The following is a 23,862-nucleotide window of genomic DNA, read 5'->3' as shown; positions in this document are numbered from 1 at the left end:
CTAGCCACTCTCATTCTGTTTAATAAGTTTCCCCGATCCATCTTGCAATTCACAGCTCATACCTTCATAGTTCTCTTTAATTAGATACAGGACCTCAGTTTCAGATTTGACCAGGTTACTCTCCATTTTCAAAGGCAATTTTATCATATTATGATCATTCCTCTTCAAGGAGCTACACATCATAAGATTGTTAATTAATTCTTCCTCATTTTACAGTCCTCAGTCTAGAATGGCCTGTTTCTCATTGGTTCCTCAATGCATTGGTTTAAAAAACCATCACATACATTCTCCAGGAAATTACCCTCCGCAACACCATTTGGTTAGTACATTCTGCGCATAAATTAAAGCCAGACATGTTTAAAGTTGTACCCTTATTGCTCACATCTCTGATTTCTTATTGAATGCCTTCCCTTACATCTCAATGACTGTTTGAGGGGTCCATCGACAATCCCCAATGTTTTCTGTGCTTGGGTTTTCTTATCTCCCCCTATAGAGATTCCACATTCCTTGTTTTCTGAGCCAATGTCTTTCCTCAGTATTGTATTGATTACTCCTTTACTAACAATGCTATCCCACCACTTTTTCTGTTCTGTCTGTCCTGCTTAAATAGTGAATATCACTGGAAGTTCAGTATTCAATCTTGGTCATCTTGTAGCCATGTTTCCTGTAATCATAACTGCATCATAACTGATGTATAGATATTTGCATTGCTACTCATCCATATAATTATGAATGTCCCATGTTTTAAGACACAAAGCATGTTGTTTTGCAGGTCTTTCCCAGATGTAAACCTCCCTACATGTACCAGTCACACCTTGCCCAGAAGTGAACCATCTGAATCTCTCCCTCCTACGTCATTTCTCCAGCCTCATATTCATCTGGCATATCCTGATATTGCTTCCCTCGCTAGCAGGTGGTACTGGTCATAATTCTAAATTTCCTACCTTTGAGGTCCTACATTATAATTCCCTTCTTCAGGATCACTGGATCCAAATGTTGACTATCTTTTCTCTCCACAAATGTTGCCAGACCTACTGAGTTTCTCCAGCAACTTCTGTTTATGTCTTTTTTAAAAAAACCTTTTGTTGTTGATACAGATATCTACCATAAACACAGGCCCTCCCCTTGAAGAATGTCCAACAGCCTCTCAAAATATCCTTACAGTGCGGAAGCAGACCATTTGGCCTTTCGAGTCCACACTGACCCTCCAAACAGTATCCCAGCCAGACCCACTGCCCTATCCTATATCCTCACATTTTCCATGGCTAATCCACCTAGCCTATACATCCTGGACACAATGGTGAATTTAGCATGGCCAATCTACCTAACCTGCACATCTTTGGACTGTGGGAGGAAACCGGAGCACCTGGAGGAAACCCACGCAGACGCAGGGAGAATGTGCAAACTCCACACAGTCGCCCAAGGGTGAAATCAAACCTGGGTCCCTGACACTAAGGCAGCAATGCTAACCACTGAGCCACCGCGCCCCCTGTACATCACCATGGAGGTTTGAGAAACAAAACTCACATATTAATAAATTTCAGTCAGAGTCAAATTCTGAAGCTGCGAATTTTATTGATACGTACTTGCAAGAATGGGTGCCTAACGAGTGAGCATCCCGATCTGAGGGTTACATTTTGATTTATGCTGTTCAGCTGCATCTCTCGGTCCTCCCCTTTCACCCCATTGGTTACTTTTGCTGTAGCGCATAGCCTATCACAAGCTCTAGCTTCACTCCACCTTGGACTAGCTTCTCTCCGCCTCTGTTTACTTCTCCCATTACTCTAAACCTGTCGCTCCTTACTCTTATTTATCTCATTTTCTATATGTGGCTATCCCGGCATAGTTTGCTGTCTTTGATGGATCATCCTGCCAACTAAATTCCATCCGTTGGCCACATCCCTCCTGAGACTGGCACACTATTCTCCTGTTACATCCCGCCACACAGTCATTCCCTATTAGTCATAGATAATTCTACCTGTTTTCACTTCTCACTGTTTAGTATTTGCATGCGCAGCCTAACTTTATAATGTAAGCTTTTGCAGAAGCAACACCTGTTCCCTTATTCTGCACAATCTTAACCCTATACCTTACAGAGGCAATACAGTCTTTTTTTGTGGCTGCAAAAAGGCCTGGCAGCTCCTTTTTATGATTAATTCCCTGCCACTCTCACCCTCCTGTTCTGCTTCTGCCCCTCTTGTGCAACAGAGCAAGCCCAGGTACCATGGACCTGACTCCCACTGCTATCCCCTGAGAAGTTATTGCCCCCAACAGTTTCCAAAAATGGTATATCCATCAGAGCGAGAGATCACCATAGGGTCTCCTGCACTTCCTGTCTGCTGCTTACTTATCCCTTTTCTGCCTGTTCAGTCTATACCTGTAGTATGACCACCCAATGAATGTACTGTCCATGGTAAGCTCAGCATTGTGGGTGTTTCACAGTGAGTCCACACACTGCTCGAGCTCTTAAAAGCCGATTGGACAGAATCTGCAGCTGGTTACAACTCCTATACGCTTGGTGACCAGGAATACTAGAAGTGACCACGACTTCTCACATCGTGCAGCATGGGTACTGACGATATTTTCAAGAATTGTCTAAATACAACATAGTACCCAAAATTCTGAAGCAGTATTTCATTTTAGATTGCTTCATAAATTGCAGGCTCCTTGGCAATATGCTCCTTAATAAAATTTACCCTATTTGCACAGTTTAAATTTTTAAATTTGCAAAATGAGTTGTACAAATATGTTACTACAATATTATTCAAAGATGGAAACGTAAAAAAAAATTACATAGAGATGTACAGCATGGAAACAGACCCTTCGGTCCAACCTGTCCATGCGATCAGATATCCCAACCCAATCTAGTCCCACCTGCCAGCACCCAGCCCATATCCCTCCCAACCCTTCCTATTCATATACCCATCCAAATGCCACTTAAATGTTGCAATTGTACCAGCCTCCACCACATCTCTGGCAGCTCATCCCATACACGTACCACCCTCTGCGTGAAAAAGTTGCCCCTTAGGTCTCTTTTATATCTTTCCCCTCTCACCCTAAACCTATGCACTCTAGTTTTGGACTCCCCAACCCCAGGGAAAAGACTTTGCCTATTTATCCTATCCATGCCCCTCATAATTTTGTAAACCTCTATAAGGTCACCCCTCAGCCTCCGACGCTCCAGGGAAAACAGCCCCAGCCTGTTCAGCCTCTCCCTGTAGCTCAGATCCTCCAACCCTGGCAACATCCTTGTAAATCTTTTCTGAACCCTTTCAAGTTTCACAACATCTTTCCGATAGGAAGGAGACCAGAATTGCACACAATATTCCAACAGTGGCCTAACCAATGTCCTGTACAGCCACAACATGACCTCCCAACTCCTGTACTCAATACGCTGACCAATAAAGGAAAGCAAACCAAATGCCTTCTTCACTATCCTATCTACCTGCGACTCCACTTTCAAGTAGCTATGAACCTGCACTCATGAATCACATTTTCTTTCATCTGCTAAATCACAGTGAGTTCTCTCAGCAGCCACACTCACTTGTTCAGATGTGCCTTTTGTAAACATTAGGGAGGTCAAATTCAGTTCAGATAAATGTGTTCCAATGGAATTCCATTTCCCACTTAAATATGGCTTAAGGTTAGACCTTAGTTTTATCAACATTGTAAATACAGGCTCTGCTTCAGTTCATTAAAGGCAGTTCCTGGTCCCAGAAAAAAATCAAAATGGCACATTTACTACAGCAAGTGATAAAATTCCACTGCATCATTCATGAGTAATGGGCTTATTGCAAATTTCTTTCTCTGTTTAAAACCTAATTAAATGTAAAAATAAACATTTGAGTCACGTATCAAAGTACCTATCTTAAATTCCTTTTTAATGTAGATTACAAGGTCTGGGACTCGGGGAACCTGAGTGTTCGCAGACTGAGGGACGGGCTTTATATTTATGGTGGTGAGGAGTTATTGTGGAGGTGGGGGAATGATCTGGACATTTCCTTTTCCTTTGGCTGTTTCTTTAATTTCTCCTTCTGTTTTGAATTCTGTCTTTGTGTACTAAGATGGTGCTGGACAATGGCGACCTTGTACACTTTTCACTGTACTCCTGTATTCGTGTACTCAAGTACACGTGACAATAAAATCTAAATCTAAATCTAGATCTAGATCTAAAATGTGATATTTGGCAAAATCTTCTAAGTGATTCAAGCTATGACAGACAGAACAGTGGCAATATTATAAAATAAAATCACCATGATTTTAAACAGTTCTTTTTCACCCTCAAACTCACATAATCAAACCTTTCAGCCAATATCTCAGATGCCTCGATCACCATTTGTGGGTATGTCCTGCCTCATGAGCAAGACAGGCCATCTGGGATGACAACACATTGATGTATTAGTCAGGAAGGTTTGGTTCTGGAGGTATTCAACATTGAGTCTCGACCCAATGGTATCAGGTCAAACACAGGCAACAGCATCTTCTACTAATTATTACCTACTTTCCTCTCTCAGCTGATGAATCAGTGCTCCACGGTGAACACAACATGGAAGAAACACTAAGGGTAACAGGGGAATGTACTCTGGGTGAGGGACTTCCTATGAGTAATTTAGTAGCAGCACTATTGAACAAGCTGGCTGGATCCCAAAGGAAATATTTACCAGATTGGATTTTCAGCAGATGGCAAGAGAACCAACAGAAAAGTGAAAAAGTGACTTGATTTCTGCTGTGCAAACGAAGATGAAGTTCTGTCTTCACATTGAGGATACTGGCATTATCTTATAGGGAAAATAGAATATAGACGCAGGATAGATTTGGCAGCTCAGAACCATGTAACTATTAGATGCTGGTGGCCTTGGACAGTAGTATAGTTGCACTTAACCAGAATCAGTAACCTCGCTCAGACTGTCATAGCCTTCATTTTACTTTTGTAACCAATCAAAAAGACAAACATGATAAAAAGAGGAGAATAGGAGAATATGCCCGGAGCAATACCAGCTGGACCTAAAAACAAGCTATTAACCTGTTCCAGTTACAAGACTACAGGCATGCTAAAACTTGGAACTGACAATGTTATACACAGAGCAAAATTAGCCCTCAGCTAATGGATGAGAGGAAATCCTGCAATTCTGTCATGTCAAGCTATGAATGATAGCAAACAATTAAATAATTAACCAGAGGCAGCAGCTTCGAAAATATTTCCATCCTCAAATGATAGGGAGCATGTCAAGTTGATGTAAAAGACAAGACTGACAAGACCCCATTAAACATTTGAAATCAATCATTGTCAAGCAGTAATGTTAAGTGGATGCTTCATTGCTGAGTTGATAAAAGGTTATGGATGCCGAGAACAACCTAGTAACAGTGCCCAGGATTTATATTCCAGAGCTAGCCACACCATATTATCATGATTGTCATGTACTGCAGTATTTTGTATTATAGGTACAAGATCCTTTATCTGAACATCCAAAAACCGAAAAGCTCTTAAATCTGAAGGTTTTTTTGTGAATTTATTTTCTCATTAACAAGGTTGTTTGGTGAGCAAACAGTTAACCCAAGTCGACACCCACTCGATGTGTGTCACTCAGATGCAACATGGGTGGGCAGCGTGGCCAAACACGTTCTTAGTTCGAAGTCTGCTTCTCTGGTAAGATTTTAAAAAATTTCACCATTAAACTGTCACATTCTGAAAACCGAAAAATTCCGAATTCCGAGAAACAGCTGGTCCCGAGCATTTCGGATAAAAGGATCTTGTACCTGTAATATATAGTAGTGTTGCTTTGAATTCTAAATCTGAAGGTAGTTCTTTACTCACCTTCTCCCTGACCAGTATGTCTCAAACTCAAAGTCATAATGTGGCATCAAACCACATGATAAAAAAACCCAACAACATTCAAGAAGTTTGATATCATCCAAGACAAAGCAGCCTGTTTGACTGGCACCTAATCCACCACCTCAAACATACACTCTGCATTGCTAGCACACAGTGACAGCCCTACGTACAAAATACAAAACATATTGCAATAACTCACCAAACGACCTTTGACAGCATCTTCCAACTCACGTAAGCTTTACAAGGGTAACAGATGTCCGAGAGCTGCACCACCTGCAAGTTCCCCTCCAACCACACACCATCCTGGTCTGAATTGTATCACCATTCCTTCACTGTCACTAGATCAAAATCCGGGCACATCCTTCCCATGGCTATATCCACACCACATTCTCTGCAACATTTGAAAGGAGCAGCTCACTACTTCCCTCTCAAGAGAAATTAGAGATGAGCAATGAATTCTGACTTTTGCTGGAGTCAACTCCACCCAGGCTTGTTGTCAAGGTTAAAAGTTAGGCCGTGATCTTCAAGCAGATAATAAGCCTGAGGAGAAACTGATGGTTATCTAGATTTTCTTATCACAATTATTTAAGATAAGAACTTGAATGAATTAATGACTAGATCATCTTTTATCAAATAATTAAAATGTGGTACGATATTGACTCAAAGGAAGTCTTGAATAAGATATGAGTCAGACTAGCTGAAAAAACACAGCTCAATATGAAATACTGTCCTTTCATCATTTGTGTTAAAATACTAACATAAGTCAATGAGATAAGTCAGAGGGAAAGTCAAAGGGAAAGGTTAGACTGTTTCCGTTAGATAGAAAGCCCTTGATAAAAAATGAAGTTTATGAAGTAGAGATGGATTTGAAATTAAAATTTCCATTACATCATTCCTATCTAAGAATTATGTTCGGGATCAGAATGAAGGTCATTTCTCTGGAGGTATAGGCTCCTTGCTTTAAAAAGTCAATTTTACATTAATTATATATCTGCAGCTTTATTACCAACATTTGGTTAACAAACTTATTATAGTTCAAATTATTAAAATATAATGTCATTTTCAACCTTAAGTTTTGCTTGCCTTTACTACAAGAAGATTTTAAGATTAAATACAGCCCAGCTTTTAGGTCCACCATTTCCTCAAACTCTGCAACATCCTTACAGTTCCAATATACTTAAATGGCAGTAAAACAACTTCAGTCTCATGAGTGCATGCATTTGCTATATAACCTATAGTTACTTTACATTAATATAATAGATTGCATTCTGTTGCTGTACATAACAAATAAGTGGATATGCTGTCATGTTATTGAAATATTGTATGGTAGTGAAGTCAATAAAATGTCCTTTTATATATCCAATGATCCACTTGAACCAAATACATAACCAATTATCTGGATTAATAATAATAGGCTAAGTATGTATGCAAGATCTTAAATGTCTGATCCAATAGCAGGTAGCATTAAGAGAGTGAACAAAACAAGCTAGCCATTAACTTCTAACATTTTAATTTTTTGTATCCAATATATTCTGCTAATTTAAAATGCTCATACAAAAAAATTTGCGTTGAGATAACTCTGCATGATAACGTAAAACACGAGCAAGGTTTCATTTCGTATTCCTCCAGGCACATGTTTAAAACTTGTATGCCGGTTTTCCTTCCATTTCACATTTGTGACACATTCCTTTTGCTTCACTGACTTTGGGTAGTATTCTTTAGACTCACCAAAGAGCATCTGAAACAAGGCCAACTACTTTACTTTACAAAGACAGCCAGAGAGAGAACGTGAGCAAGGACAAGAGAGAAACAAATGTGGCCGGATGCTACAAAAAAAAAGCACTAAATGGCAGATACGTTACTAACAGCACTACCACGTTCCTTCCCATTGCCTCCACCTCTGGCTCCTTTCTCCAAAGAAATCTTTTTGGGATAACTGCTTTCAGCACTTCTAGAATAAAGCATTGTTCTTGCTAGTTTTCCTGTCTCCTCTTAGGTTACATTTCTTCCAGTGCACCTTGCAGCCAAACCCCACTGCTTGTTTCTGGTCTTGTGTGTATCCCTCACATTTCCAATTTCCTCACCAGCTTTAAAAGTCTTCCTACCCCTCCAATTAACATTCATTTCTATCTTCTCCCTTCGTTTGACCCCTTTTGAATATGGGCATACATAAATAAAATCAAATCTTGACTGAAAGTGTCTGTATTTAATACTGGCCTAATTCTATTCCATATATGTTTTAAGACATCATTTAAAATTGGGAAAAACTTAAAATGCGATTGCATTACAAAATAAAACGGGATTTTATAACACAAATGTCTGTGATATAAGATTGAACATTAAATTTTGCAATATAAACCTACAGTCAAGTTCTTTAGATATTCAGAGTTAGAGCTACACAGAGACAATAACAAAGCAAGTCAATATATAAAACACAAACCGTGCTTTCCTGAGGTCCATGGTCCAAGAGCAGGGCTATCCTAACTGACATCTCAATTGCTGTTCCTAGCTCCTGCTTTTGTCATTCGGGAAGGTCAAGACTGACTGCACATATCGGCATCATGAATTCCTAATCTTGCGATCTGTCACATCCCATCCACTGTGTGCTGTTGCTTGACTGCTTGAAACAGCAGCAAAGCGTAGGAGATAGTCTTAACGATAATGGCCAATTAAGAGAGAAAAAAAGAATACTTTGGGGAGAATGACAAGGGAGGGAGAATGATTTTCAGCTTTTGCAATAACACAATGACTAATTTGCCATTGGTCAATCAATAACTAAACCTGCATTTCTTGAATGAAGAATTCCCTCACTCATATTTGGTAGGGTGACGTGGGGCAAGTCAGTCGATGCTTTATCCTGGGAAAGGTCTAGTCATTCTCAGACTCTATCAGCACGTTAAAAAGTCAGAACTGCTACTCGTCAAAAGGAGTGGAAAATACCCTGATGAATTTTCCTGGCTCATTGTCAATGAGCTGGTTGACAGGAGTGCTGGCAAAATGGTGGAAGGTGGTGTTGCCATGGGATCCTATCGTTTTCATAACACCATGTCACATCAGCACAGCAGCTCACATGGCCACTGTCTGTCCTCAAAGGCATTTTGTTCACATTGAGGGGCCGCTGCTGTAAACCCTGGCATCTTCAGAGTAGTTTTGCATCTAAAATAGGCACACCACCACTAACATAGTCAGCCAGCATCATGACTCCTCCGATCTGGCCCACCAGCTCCCCAGATCACTAGGGCCTGGTTGTCTGCCCATTCATGTACCATATTCTCTTCAGAGTGACCCCCTGCCCCAAGCCCCCCAGTCTGAAGTATCTTTTCCTTGCGCATGCAATCTCAGGACCAGCCAAAGTCAAAGTCAATCAGTGGCAATGCTGAAATACTAACCCTTCATGTTTCAGCCAGTAGTCTTAATTGGACATTGGCCTCAGCAAGAGATATTGTCAGAGCAGTCTTGTCACTGGGCTGGTATACTAGAGTTCAAAGTTTGTGTGAAGATTTGTAGCCCAGGTGCTTGTTGTGGTTCTGTTCGCCAAGTGGGAATTTGTGTTGCAGACGTTTCGTCCCCTGTTTAGGTGACATCCTCAGTGCTTGGGAGACTCCTGTGAAGGTATACCAGAGGCCCAGGCTAATCTTCTGGGGGGTGAAGGTTCGAAGCCCACATGGCAGATGGTGGCCATTAAATTAAATTACAAAACCTGGAACTGAAAGCTACGCTCAGTGACAGGGACCGTGATTGTCATTAAAAATCCACCTGGTTCATTAATGTCAGAAACAGAAATCTCCTATCTCTGACCTGTCTGGTCATTGTGTGACTCCAGACAAATGGATTTGACTCTTAACTGCCCTAGCAAGTCACTCATTTCAAAGACATTTAGGGATAGGCTACAAATGCTGCCTTTCTCGATGATGCCTAATTCCTGTGAATAATGAAATTAACTTGCTAATTAGCTGCCTCTGACAAAATGCAACTACCAGCCACAAAATTGAGATCAACTTTTGCTTTCAATCTCATAGTGGAACTTCAAGGTTTCCCTGCAAAATTCAGCCATGTTTGTAACTTATTTTGTTGAACAAGCAATTTGTTAATGGTTCACGTAAATAATTGGCTGAGTACATTTAATTGATTTGTGTCAAGAATTGATTCCTTCTTAGTCATATACAAATATCTTGCCAAAGAAGAAAATTCAGATTGATGTCGTCATTCACAGATTGCTACAGCTAAGTCAATTAGAAGTCATTGAATATTCATTTTCAATAAACTGGTTAGGGTCACTGAGATGTTCAATTTAACATAGGCTCAGATCCAAAGTCAAAATAATTTGAATTTGGATAGTTAATTTCACATTGAATAAATATTTTAAGAAGGATGGGAGAACATAGGTAATTTTCTATTATTTAATGAAATAATAAAAGTGCTGTTAATCATATTTTGAAAAGCTCATAGCTCCAGTTCTGTGTAGAAGATGAATCAAAATACAAGGTTTAAAACAAAATCTTTAAGTAACAAATCAAGATATTGTTTTTTCTCTACTAGTTCATATATATGTGGAATAAATCACCTAGTGAAGGTATGTGAGAAAGTTGGGTCAACAATAAATTACTAAAAACAAATTAACTCTTTTCCTCATCCTGAAAAACTTCTCTTTTAACTTGGCTTACTTTCTTCAGATCAGAGGGGTGGCCATGGGTACCAGCATGGGCCCCAGTTATACCTGTCTCTTTGTGGGTGCGTGGAATGTTCCTTGTTCTAGTCCTATTCTGACCCCCACCCATAATTCTTTCTCCAATATATTGATGATAACATCGGTGCTGCTTTCCTCTGTCATCTGGAATTGGAAAAGTTTATCAATTTTGCTTCCAATTTCCACCTTGCTCTCACTTTCACTTGATCCATCTCTGACTCCTTCCTTCCCCTGCTCAACATTTCTATTTCTACACCTGGGGATAGGATGGCCACCAATATCTAGTACAAACCCATCAACTCCTGTAAATCTGGTTCCCTAAGAGGGGTCTCTCGGTTCCATGATTGGTCAAATAAACACTAGCAGCTCAGTCTGATTCAGCAATATTTAACAATTTATTATGATGCCAGGTACAGGTTATCCAGCAACACAGGGGTTAAGCACCTCTGTGTACTCTGGAAAAGCTGCGTACTTTAACTTAACATAGACAACTTTTATAGGTCTCTTAACAAACAGTACAGCCTTAATTGCAAAATTAATCCAATAAAATGAAATAAAATGACTAATAGACATAAAATTAAACTAATGATATTTCCTGGGAACTGATTTGTTTTGCGCTCTTTATCTCTCTGCACCTGTCTCTACAAGGCCAACTCGGATACTTTGATAATGCCATGCTTCTGTGTTGTCAGTGTTGTTACTTTGTGTAAGTTTGTCGAGTTTTTTTTTGCCAATCTAGTTTTTTTTCATTTTCTGTGTTTGTCGCTGTCTAATATCTATAGCTTGTTGTACTAAAATAGCAGCTAATGAACTTGAAAGACCCTATACATACAACAAACAAAACAAATGTCATTTATAAAATACCATGCAAGAACGGTAACAAACACTACATTGGACAAACAACCAGAAAACTAGCCACTAGGATATATGAACATCAACTAGCCACAAAAAGACATGACCCTCTCCCACTAGTATCCTTATATACAGATAAGGAACTGGGACAACACATCCGAACCTAGGACAAGCCAAACAGAGACACGCACGAGAATTCCTAGAAGCATGGCATTCCAAATGGAACTCTATCAACAAACACATTGACTTGGACCCCATTTACCACCCTCTGAGAAAAAGAACAGGAAATGACATCACCATAGGAAATGGCATCACCACAGGAAATGACATCACCAATCCAAAGAAACCCAAACATATAAATAGAAAGCAGGAATCATCAGCAGTGCTTCTTCTGGAGGGTCACTGAATATGTTACCTAGTGTAGTGATGAAATGTCTGAAAGTGAACCTTCCAGCTCAGCAAGCTAACCTACATCCAGTTCCTCACATCCTGCTTCCTATAAAGACTCTATTCCATTCTCCCAGTTCCTCCATCTCCATCACTTCTATTCTGATGATGCCAATATCAACAATGAGGCCTCCAAAATGTCCAACTTCAAACAAGGATTCCCAAGGACTATAGCCGATAGAGCCCTCATCCAACCCATCTCCCACACTTCAGCCCTCACCCCCCACCTTTCCTCCCACAACAGCAATAGGATTCCCCTTGTCCTCACCTGCCATTTCACCAGCATCCACATCCAGAGAATCGTTAGTTCCCATTTCTACTACCTCCAGCAAGATGACATCACCAGATATATATTACCTACCCCCATTGTCAGCCTCCTACAAGAATTGTTCCCTCTATGACACCCTGGTCCACTCTCACTCTCAACATCCCCTCAGCATCTTTCCCAGGCAACAACAGAAAGTGTAACATCTGCCCAATTACCTACCTCCTCCTCCGCAGTATTCAAGGACCCAAACAAACCTTCCAGGTGAACCAGTGCTTTGCTTACACTTCATGCAATCTAGTCTACTGTATTCGCTGCTCACAATGTGGTCTCCTCTACATTGGCAAAACAAAGACTGGGTGACTGCTTTGCAAAATACTTATGCTCTATCTGCAAAAAACAAAACCCTGAGCTCTCAGTTGCCTGCCACTTCAGCACCCCACCTTGTTCCCTGGCTAACATCTCTGTCTCAGTCTTGCTACAAGCTGGAAGAACAGCACCTCATATTTCACTTGGGAACGCTACAGCCTTCTGGACTCAATATTAAGTTTAACAATTTAAGGGCTTGAGACACCTTCTAGGAGAAAGTGAGGTCTGCAGATGCTGGAGATCAAAGTTGAAACTTTATTGCTGGAACAAGACCTGCAGTCTTCTTCTTGACCTCTCCGCCTCCATCCTACTCCGACCTATCACCCTCACCTTGACCTCTTTCCACCTATCACATTTCCAACGCCCCTCCTCCAAGTCCCTCCTCCCTACCTTTTATCTTCTCCTGCTGAACACTCTCTGCTCATTCCTGAAGAAGGGCCTGTGCCCGAAACGTCGAATCTCCTGTTCCCTGGATGCTGCCTGACCTGCTGTGCTGTTCCAGCAATAAAGTTTCAACTTGAGACACCTTCTCCCATGTCCTTATTCCAACTTCCATGTACTAGGCCTTGTTATGACATGGTCTGCGATTACCCACAACCCATTGTTAGCCACTAATAGTCCCCAGTAAGACCATAAGATTTTGGAGCAGACATTAGGCCTTTCAGCCCATCGAATCTCCTCCGCCATTCAGTCATGACTGATAGATTTTTCAACCCCATTTTCTCACTTTCCCCCCATAACCTTTGATTTCCTTGGCAATCAAGAATCTAAATATACTCAATGATCTGGCCTCCAAATCCTTCTGTGGCAATGAATTCCATAGATTCACCACTCTCTAGCTAAAGAAGTTTCTGCTTTTCTTCATTCTAAAAGGTCTTACCTTTATTCTAAGGCTATGCCCTCAGGTCCTAGTCTCGCCTACCAATAGAAACATCTTCCCAACATCTACTCTCTCCAGGCCATTCAGTATTCTGTAAGTTTCAATTAGATCTCCCCATCCTTCTAAACTCCATTGAGTATAAACCCAGAGACCTCAAACATTCCTCATATGTTAAGCTTTTCATTCCTGGGACCATTCTCGTGAACCTCCTCTGAACATGCTCCAGGGCCAGTACATCCTTCATGAAATATTGGGCCCAAAACTGCACACAATACTCCCAATGTGGTCTGACCAAAGCTTATACAGATTCAGAGGTACATCCTGGTTTTTATATTCAAGTCCTTTCAAAATAAATGCCACAATTGCATTTGCCTTCATAACTACTGACTCAACCTGCAAGTTTACCTTGAGGGAATCCTGGACTAGAACTCCCAAGTCTCTTTGCACTTCAGACTTTTGAATTTTCTCCCCATTTAGAAAATAGTCCATGCTTCTATTCTTCTTACCAAAGTGCATGACCTCACTCTTTCCCACATTATACACCATCTGCCACTTTTTTGCCCACTCTCCTAACCTGTCCAAATCCTTCTGCAGTCTCTTTGCCTCCTCAATGCTACTTGTTCCTCCACCTATCTTTGTATTGTCTGCAAATTTAGCCAGAATTCCCTCAGTTCCTTCATCTAGATCGTTAATGTGTAAAGTGAAAAGTTATGGTCCCAACACTGAGACTTGCTGAATACCAACTGTCACCAGCTGCCATCCTGAGAAGGACCCTTTAATCTCCACTCTCTGTTTTCTGCCAGACAGCCAAGCTTCTATCCATGCTAGCACCTTATCTCTAACACTATGGGTCCTTATCTTACTCAGCAACCTCCTCTGTGGCACCTTGTCAAAGGCCTTCTTGACTTCCAGGTACATAATATCCATTGGCTCTCTTTGGTCTATTCATTCTCCTAGGATGATTTTAATCAACCCCTTTGTCTGTCCAACTGTTCTTTTCTGTCCTTGGGCTCCATCTCCACCTGTCGTTTACTCCTTACACTCACCTCCAAACTACGTTCTGCATAAAAAGCAACTTTTTCTTGGCCACCATCAATTCTGAGGAAGGGTCACTGGACCCAAAATATTAACTTGGATTTCTGTCCACAGATGCTGAGGTTTTCCAGCAATTTTTGCTTTTGTTTCTGATTTCCAGCATAGTTCTTTCACTTCTTAATTCTTTTCTTTCATCTTTCCCCATCCTTATAATAAGCACTATGTGTAAAGGAAATAAACCAAGGTGGATACATAAATTACCATTTTTTAAAAAAATGATAGGGTCTAAACACATTTGACTGAGTCAGGCATGCTTGTATATCTTATACACAATATGCATATACGATATGTAAAATGCTGATAGCAACTAAAATGCATTATAATGAGGTACAATGTTCCCTGGTATCAGTTGAAAATAATATTATGTAACACATTTTCAGGTAGGTATACATTTTACTGTACTTGGATGATTGTACGTAAAGAAAGATTTTTCATTAAAACATATATGGACTTCCATCAGCTTAAAATGTTGGCAGCAATTTGGATGGATATGGGAATGGGATGGGGGAAATAAAACGTTTCCTTAGAGTAATATATAATGTATTCAACTGAATAAAGTTTTATCAAACAGGGCAGTTACTTACAAAATCCAACAACTCAAAGTGCATACAATTGACTACATTAATCCATATTTACCAGTTATTAAAGCTGTACTATTGAACTAACAATAAAGCCAATCAAACAGTCAATGCACTTCAAAGCTGAAACAGTGTAAAACAGTGCAGCTCAACAGTAGCTGCTGTTTAAAATGCTATGCTGACTCTTTAGTTAAGACCTATCTTTACCAGTCAGGTTATTGATTGTAGAGCTCTTTGGAGTCAATGATCATCTGGAGATTTACTTCTTGAAATAAGTCCAATCAAAAGTAAAATTGGGCAAACTAATCAGAGAAGTAGCTAATCAGATCCGGTCAGTACTTTTCTGGAGAGGTTGACCAGTAAGATGTTACTAAGGCCTGTCCATTAGAATTGGCTGAGCCTCTTGCTGCTGTTCCTGGACAGGCCAGCCACTTTCCCACCCAAATGTCAAAGATTAATCTGGAAATGTTAACAAATTAAAATTTCCAAAAATTTTAGTTTACTTAAAGTGCCCTTTTCTGCACAGCTTCCACAATCCTTGGCTTCTTGTAAATGTGTCATTCAGCATCAATAAGGAGCATTTTAGTGTAACTTGAGAAGGGCAGTAAGTATTTAGGAGCCATCTGTGAAGTGCATAACTGGAGTCATGTTTTGGTAAAAATCATAGTCATAGTGACATAGAGATGTACAGCGCAAAAACAGACCCTTCGGTCCAACTCATCCATGCCGACCACATATCCCAACCCAATCTATTCCCACCTGCCAGCACCCGGCCCATATCCCTCCAAACCCTTCCTATTCATATACCCATCCAAATGCTACTTAAATGTTGCAATTGTACCAGCCTCCACCACTTGCTCTGGCAGCTCATTCCATACACGTATCACCTCCTGCATGAAAAAGTTGCCCCTTAAGTCTCTTTTATAATTTTCCCCTCTCACCCTAAACCTATGTCCTCTAGTTCTGGACTCCCCGACCCCAGGGAAAAGACTGTCTATTTATCTTATCCATGCCCCTCATGATTTTATAAACCTCTATAAGGTCATCCCTCAATCTCCAACACTCCTGGGAAAACTGCCCTAGCCTATTCTACCTCTCCCAAATTCTCCAACCCTGGCAACATCCTTATAAATCTTTTCTGAACCCTTTCAAGTTTCACAACATCTTTCGGATAGGAAGGAGACCAGAATTGCATGCGATATTCCAACAGTGGCCTAATTAATGTCCTGTACAGCCGCAACATGATCTCCCAACTCCTGTACTCAGTACTCTGACCAATAAAGGAAAGCATACCAAACGCCTTCTTCACTATCCTATCCACCTGCAACTCGACTTTCAAGGAGCTATGAACCTGCACTCCAAGGTCTCTTTGTTCAGCAACACTCCCTAGGACCTTACCATTAAGTCCTGCTAAGATTTGCTTTCCCAAAATGCAGCACCTTGCATTTATCTAAATTATACTCCATCTGCCACATATCAGCCCATTGGTCCATCTGATCAAGATTTTATTGTAATCTGTGGTAACCTTCTTCGCCATCCACTACACCTTCAATTTTGGTGTCATCTGCAAACTTACTAACTATACCTCTTATGCATAGAGTCATACAGCATAGAACCAGGCCCTTCAGCTTACCATGTTTATGCTGACCAACCAACACTGACCTACTCTAAGGCCATCTACTTGCATTTGGTCCATAGCTAAGATGAGCTGACATTTTAAATGCCCATCCAGAAGCTTCTTAAATGTTGCAAGAGTAAATGCCTCCACTATTCTCTCAAGAAGTACATGTTCCATGTTTCTACCACCCTTTTGGTGAAAAATATTTTCCTCAGACTTCCTCTGAACAACTTCTCCTCACCTTAAACTTAAGCCCTCTGGTCTTAGACACATGTCATGGGGAAAAGATTCTCATGATCTACTGTCTGTGCCTCTCATAACTGAATTAGATCCCCCCTCAACCTCCTCTGCTCCAAGGAAAACAAACTCAGCATATCCAGTCTCTCCTCATAACTGAGCTTTTTCATTCCACGCAACATCCTGGTGAATCTCCTTTTCACCCTCTCCAGTACAATCATGTCCTTACAGTGTTGTGATCAGAACTGAACACAGTAATCCATCTGTGGCTTAATCATGTTTTATAAAGTTGTAACAACACTTCCTTGCTCCTATATTCTATACATTGGCTAATGAAGGCAAGCATTTCATATGCCTTCTTTACCACCTATGATGATATCTTCAAGGATCTACGGCCTTGTACATCAAGGCCCCTTTGTTCCTTAATACTTCCTAGGGACATATCAATCATTGTGTAAGCCCTTCCCTTACCAAACTTCCCAAAATGCTCACATTTATCAAGATTAAATTCCATCTGCCATGACTCTGTCAACTTACCACCTGATCAATATCAGAATGCAGCCCGAGACCACCCTCCTCACTATCAACAACACCCCCAATTTTCATGTCTTCTGCAAACTTATTAATTGTACCTTCTACATTCACATCCAAGTCATTAATATGCTTACCAAACAGCAAGGGTACACCACAGGTCACAGGCTTACAATTACCAAAACAAACCCTGGACTATCACCCTTTGCCTCCTATTTGTGAGCAAATTTTGAATTGAGCTTGCTAATGTTACCTTTTGAACCAACCTTCCATATGGGTTCTTGTCAAAGGCCTTAGTGAAACCACATCAACTGTACTATCCTGATCAATACCTTTAGTCATGTTTTCAAAAAATTCAAAGTTAGTCAGAGAGGATTTTCTTCGAACAAATCCATGCTGACTGCCCCTGACCAATCCCTGCCTTTCCAAGTCTTGATTAACCCTGTCCCTCAGAATATTTTTCCAATTAATTCCCTACCATTGACATCAGACTAATTGGTCTGTAATTACCTGTCCTGTCCCAGTTGCCCGTCTTGAATGAAGAAACCTCATTAGCTATCCTCCAATAATCTGACACAACCTGCAGCCAATAAGTATTAAATATATCCACCAGGACACCAGCAATCCTTTCCCTTGCCTCCCATAACAACCTGGGATACATCTCATCAGGCTCCGGGGATTTATGATCTTTTATTCTTACTGAAACATCTAATACCTTCTCCTTATTGATCTTAACGTGTTCTAGAACCTCACCATTCCAACTGAAATCCCTAGCTACTATGTATTTCCTCTCTATGAATTAAGATGAGAAATCATCATTTAAGGCCTCGCCCACGTCCTCTGGCTCCACACACAGATTTCCCCTTTGGTCTCCATTATGCACAACTCTTTCCCTGGTAATCCTCTTATTCTTAATATACTTATAAAATGCCTTGATGTTTTCCTTAATCATATCTGCTAGGGATATTTAGTGGCCCCCATTTGCTCTCAATTTCTTTTCAAGCTCCTTTCCACACTCTCTAAACTGCTGAAGCATACTCCTTATCTACATTCCCAGAATTCCTTATCTAGTAGCACTACAATGTACTTACCAAATGAATTGCAACTTAAAAGAGACACCCATCGCTCAAAGTGTAACTAAGTTGGGCAACAAATGTGGATTTACATCCAGAGGATTAAGTATTATATAAATCACAGGTTTCTTTCTATAAAGGATGCGGGAAGTATTTGGGGTTCTATAGCCACACAGCAGCTTTAATGGCCATTTTCTGGTGTTGTCCCAAAGTGACAACAGATTCACTGCGTTTTATTCTACAATTTGTAAAGATGGAATTTGAATTAAATATTTCTGGGTTCCGCAACTATCAGGTATAGTTCTCACCAAATCACTTCAAGTTAATCCTGGTCACATAAAGCCTCAGCATGACATTCAATTCCAAGCCAACAGTCTCCTTTCCCACACTGATAAATCACAAAAGTCAACATTCTCAAAAACATTCACCTCAACTATGATCAAACTTCTAACATGCAATTTCTCCAATCAGAGTCAGAGCCAGTCTTCTCACCTCCAGTCTCCACATGACTGCATTGTGTTTTCACTGTTGTAGGCAGCTCTTGTTCTTAAACTGATCAAAAGGCCAGTACTTTCTTCATCCCAACTCTTGCAAAAGTCAAATGGCTCACTTAACTTACAAACCATTTCCAGATCAATGTTTTTTAAATACATTTGCAGGGTGTGGGTGTAACTGGCTAGACCCATCTCTAATTACCCACCATGCAGTTAAGGGTCAACCACGTTGCTGTGGGTTTGGAGTCGCACGGACACCAGAAAAGATAAGGATGGTAGTTTCCGTCCCCTAAAGGACATAGTGAACTTACAGTTGCTTACATCAGCATTTCCTTCACTCTATGTTCTTCTTCACAGTCTTCACTGTCATTCCTTTGTCTTTACAAACAGTGCTCACTCCTTCTGCCATGATGCCCCAATCCACTAGAATGACCTTTCAGGACGCTGCCATCTGAAATATCAACTATATCAGCAAGTTTTACAATCAAAACAATCAAGGTGCAGTTCACAGCCATTTCAAAATATGATGCTTTGTTTACTTATCACAATTCATATGATCATGGTTCTCTCTCTAAAGTACATGCAGCAAATCTCATTCCAAACTAATGAGCTTTTGTAGGCTGGGTAAACATCCTTTCAAAACATATGGAAATGATTTTAAACTCTCTGGTGCACTCATCCATAATGTATTGTTTTCTTAAGTTTGGCTATATGCTTTATAGCTACTGATATTGGAAAAAAATAGATGCATTATGTTGTGACTAACAAAAACATCTTAATGCAAATGTACCGTCAACCAATTACAGACATCCAGCAGGACAGCAATCATGTGCCCAACTAGCTTTGGCACAAGAGCTAATATTAGTTTTAACTTAATGTGCTCTTGCATTGATTGGATTCAAATTTCTTATCAAATGGGAATACAGCCTCAGTGGAAGACTGCGCAAGAGTTTCCATCTTTATTATTCAAGACATTTATTAACATGACCGAATCCATTGTGTTTCAAGTTCTTCTGAATCAAAGAAAATGTCTGAAACCATAGCAACCTTCGATAATTATCAATAATTTGATAGTTATCAGAGAATCTTCACTACTTGCAGTGGCCAACACCCTCTATTTTTGAGATACTGGAGTTAGACATCTTTCTCCATTTCTGAGGTGGTCCACTTAACAATTTTGTTTTTTTTGACGATCAAAGATTACTAGCAGAATTATACAATGACAGAGCAGACTCAATGGGCTGAATAACTTAGTTCTGCTCCTACAACTTTTAGTTTTATAATCTGATAATCATAGAATCCCTACTGTGTGAAAGTAGATCAGTCGGCCCATCAGGTCCATTGTGACTCTCTGAGCAGCCCACCACATCTCTGGACACTATAGGCAATTTACCACATCCAAACCACCTGACTTGCACATCTTTGGACTGTGGAAGGAAACTGGAGCACCAGTAGGAAACCCATGCAGACACGGGGAGAATGTGCAAACTCCACACAGACAGGAATCGAACCCAGGTCCCTGGCACAATGAGGCAGCAATGCTAACCAATGAACTGCCCTATTGCCCTACTGAAACTTATTAATTTGAAGTGCATTGGCATTCACTGAATAACAAATTTTTCCAAACATATTCAGTTTATGGACTCCACTGAAATATAACTAGCTATTGCCAGAGCACAATATCCTGTCGTCTTTACTCTAGCCATGAATCACTTTTTTTTGGGTTGCTTATTGGACTATATTTTAACAAAAACCTCCATACTTTCCATTTTGTTACAGTTAGAGTCAGTGAACAGCCAAATATTTGATGTGAAACTATACAAGAGATGAGTCGTTGCATAATTGACATTTTAAAATGGCTTGGACAATACCATATTCTGATTTGAAAGCATACAAGCTAAAGTTAAAGCCCATTTCTAAATTGTTGAAACTAATTTCTTTTGGAGTGTTCAAATATGCCACTGTTGCAAAGCATGTAAGCAATTAAAATGTTTTGCTCTTTAGAACACAAGATCACTCAGTACTGTTAAAGTCTTTGTTTCCCCTAGTGATTTTGCCCAGCTCCCACAATAGCTGGGTAAGAGGGTCTCAAGGGTGCGCTCACTATTTTCTGGGCTCTCATACCACAGCTACACGATCATTAAAATTGAGACTGGCAGGTTTCATGGGTCGTGTTTACACCCAGTCAGTGAGCTCGGTGGAATGACTCATGGTAAATGTTTCACCTCAGGGAGAAGAATAACTGTCATCAGCAAACTGCCATCATACCTAGAGTTACCTGATGACAAACCAGTCATTGTTAGGTTACAACCTACAGTCAGACTTCCTCTTATTTCTGACAAAACATTGAGTGGGGCAAGTGGGAATTATTGGGAGAGTTACAAAACCAGAAAACCATTTTAGTAGGAGGTGCAAGGGCCTTGCAGCGTCAGCAGCGTGAGGGGTTTAGAAAGTCATACAGTCCTTCAGCCAACCATGTCTATGCTGACTAACATACATGAAATCACACTTATCTCATTGTCCTGCACTTGGTATGTGGTTTACTGTGCCCTGGCAATTTAAGTGCTCATTCAGATACTTCTTAAATGTTGCAAGAGTACCTGCCTCCAACAGCATGTTCCATATTTCTACCAGCCTTTGGCTAAAACAACTTTCCTCTAAACCACTTATTCATCACCTTAAACATACACACTTTGGTGTTAGACACATCTGCCACGGGAAAAGAAATTCTCACGATATACTGTCTCTGCCTGTCATAAATTTGTATACCTCAATCAGATCGCCTCACAGCCTCCTCTGCCCCAAGGATAGCAAACCCAGCATATCCAGTCTTTCCTTTAACTGACACTTTTAATTCCAGATAACGTCCTGGTAAATCTCCTCTGTACCCTCTCCATATCCTTCCAACGTGGTCAGAACTGTACAGAGTATTTGGTCTGTGGCCTATCAATATTTTATAAAGTTGTTATCCTATATTCTCTGTCCTGGCTAATGAAGGCAAGCATCCCATGTGACTGTGTCACCACCCTGTCTACCGGTCCAAACACCTCAGGGCTCTATGGACTTGTACATCAAGGTCCCTTTGTTCCTCGGTATTCCCTAGAGACTTACCATTCATTATGTATAGTGTTCCCTTATTAGACTTCCCAAAATGCATCACCTTGCACTCAACAGGATTAAATTCCATTTGCCATTGCTCTGCCCAATTTACCAGCTGATCAATATCAGACTGTAGCCTGAGACCATCCTCCTCACTATGAAAAACAACCCCAATTTCATGTCACCTACAAACTTACTAATTATACCTTCTACATTCACATCCAAGTCTTTAATGCACGTTACCAACAGCAAGAATCTCAGCACTGATCCCTGTGGTACACCATTGGACACAACTTCCAAATCGCAAAATAACTCTAAACCATCACTCTTTGTCTCCTATTTGTAAGCCAGTTTTGGATTCAGTTTGCTGATTAGTGTTTGATCCTATGGGATGTTATCTTTTGGACCAGCTTTCCATGTCGGATCTTGTCAAAGGCCTTATTGAAGTACATGTAAACCACATCATCTGCACCACCCTCATCAAGATATTTAATCACCTTATCAAAAAACTCAGTTACATTAGTCAGACAAGATCTCCTTCTGACAAATCTATGCTGATGGTCCCTGATTAATCTATACCTTTCCAAGTTGATTAATCCTGTCCTTCAGAACTTTTTCCAATAACTTCCTGACCACTGACACCAGACTAACTGGTCTGTAATTACCTGGCCTGTTCCTACTGTCCTTCGTGAACAAAAGAATGACATTAGCTCTCCTCATGTTAGGTTAATGAGAGTGAGTGATGGAAGCTATTGGATGAAGTAGGGAGAGTGCCAGACCATGACAGTGCAATATCAGAAACAGTGTGAAGGTGAGGTAGATGGTGACTTACTCTGGCAGAATGGAGAATGCCAATGACTTTGTTGTGGAACTGCTGGACCTTCTCTCTGGACAGTTGAGAGCAGACTGCCCGAGTCAGACATCATGGCTTCCTCTACCAATCCTGGGGATGAAGGCAGCCCTCCTCTCCACAATCCCATCCACCAGGACCCAGATACCTGCCCGCAATGCAGGACACCAATTTCCACTCATCTGCCATGTGCAGGGTAAATGAACCTTTGGAGTGCAGCTCCAGACTGACAGTGTTTGAGAGGTTACATACAGCCTTCGAAAGAAGGTACCTTGCCTTGGATCCCAGGATATCCCAGCAGTGGCGTGTTCACCCACCAACAGTGATTGGGAGAATTGAGCTAACGTTAAAGGAAGGGTGTGCCATTGGGATGTTGTACTTAGTCAATGAGGTGAATTTGGGAACAACAGCACGAGAAAACTCACAAAGCCTCCCTAGAGAAACCCTCCAATGAAACTCCACAAAAATGACACTTGGCTGATTGCTGGTATGATTCAGCCCATTAGCTTTGAGGAATTTAGAATTTTTCTGTTTTAATAATTCTTCTAATAACCCCCACACGTCCCATTCAACTTTCACTCCGGGCTGATGGGAGGTCTGCCTGCAGCTTCTACTGTCTGCTGCTTTGTCATTAACTAGTGAAAGGATTAAACTCAGTTTTAGCAGATTGACTCATTGAACCAGGGAAGATTAGGAAGATCTGGAGGGATAAGCAGAGGGGAGCTTATGGTGATTAACACTGCTTTGGAGAAGTGCAATTGTCATTTTATTTAGATTACTGTTGTTTTACTGAGATTAAAATATTCAGCTCCAGAGAGAAAAAAAAACTTGTAGGTTGGAGAGATTTTGTCACAAATTACAGCTTCAAATAATTTCAAGAGATTATATATATATATATAAAAACACATGTATATGTTCACTTAATGTATGAATATGTTATTTCATAAATTCATG

General features: G+C 40.5%; 1 protein-coding gene across 4 annotated transcripts in view; it reads right to left on the bottom strand.

Moving 5' to 3' along the window:
- fam171a1 (family with sequence similarity 171 member A1) overlaps positions 1-23,862 on the bottom strand; it is a 194,290-nt gene that overhangs the window by 120,338 nt on the left and 50,090 nt on the right. Inside the window, exon 1 of one of the 4 annotated variants that reach the window (XM_087987331.1) lies at positions 19,281-19,377. The exons of the other annotated variants lie outside the window; for them this stretch is intronic. The gene's annotated coding sequence lies outside the window, so the exon portion shown is untranslated. Of the gene's footprint in view, positions 1-19,280; positions 19,378-23,862 lie in introns of those variants that run through there. 4 annotated transcript variants of the gene reach the window in all.

This window comes from Chiloscyllium plagiosum, unplaced genomic scaffold (assembly GCF_037043375.1).
Source record: "Chiloscyllium plagiosum isolate Xiang-an unplaced genomic scaffold, Cpla_swu_hap1 HiC_scaffold_5, whole genome shotgun sequence".
In the NCBI taxonomy this organism is placed as follows: Eukaryota; Metazoa; Chordata; class Chondrichthyes; order Orectolobiformes; family Hemiscylliidae; genus Chiloscyllium; species Chiloscyllium plagiosum.
Note: the sequence above shows the minus strand (reverse complement) of the source record. Positions and strands in the feature narration are given on the sequence as shown.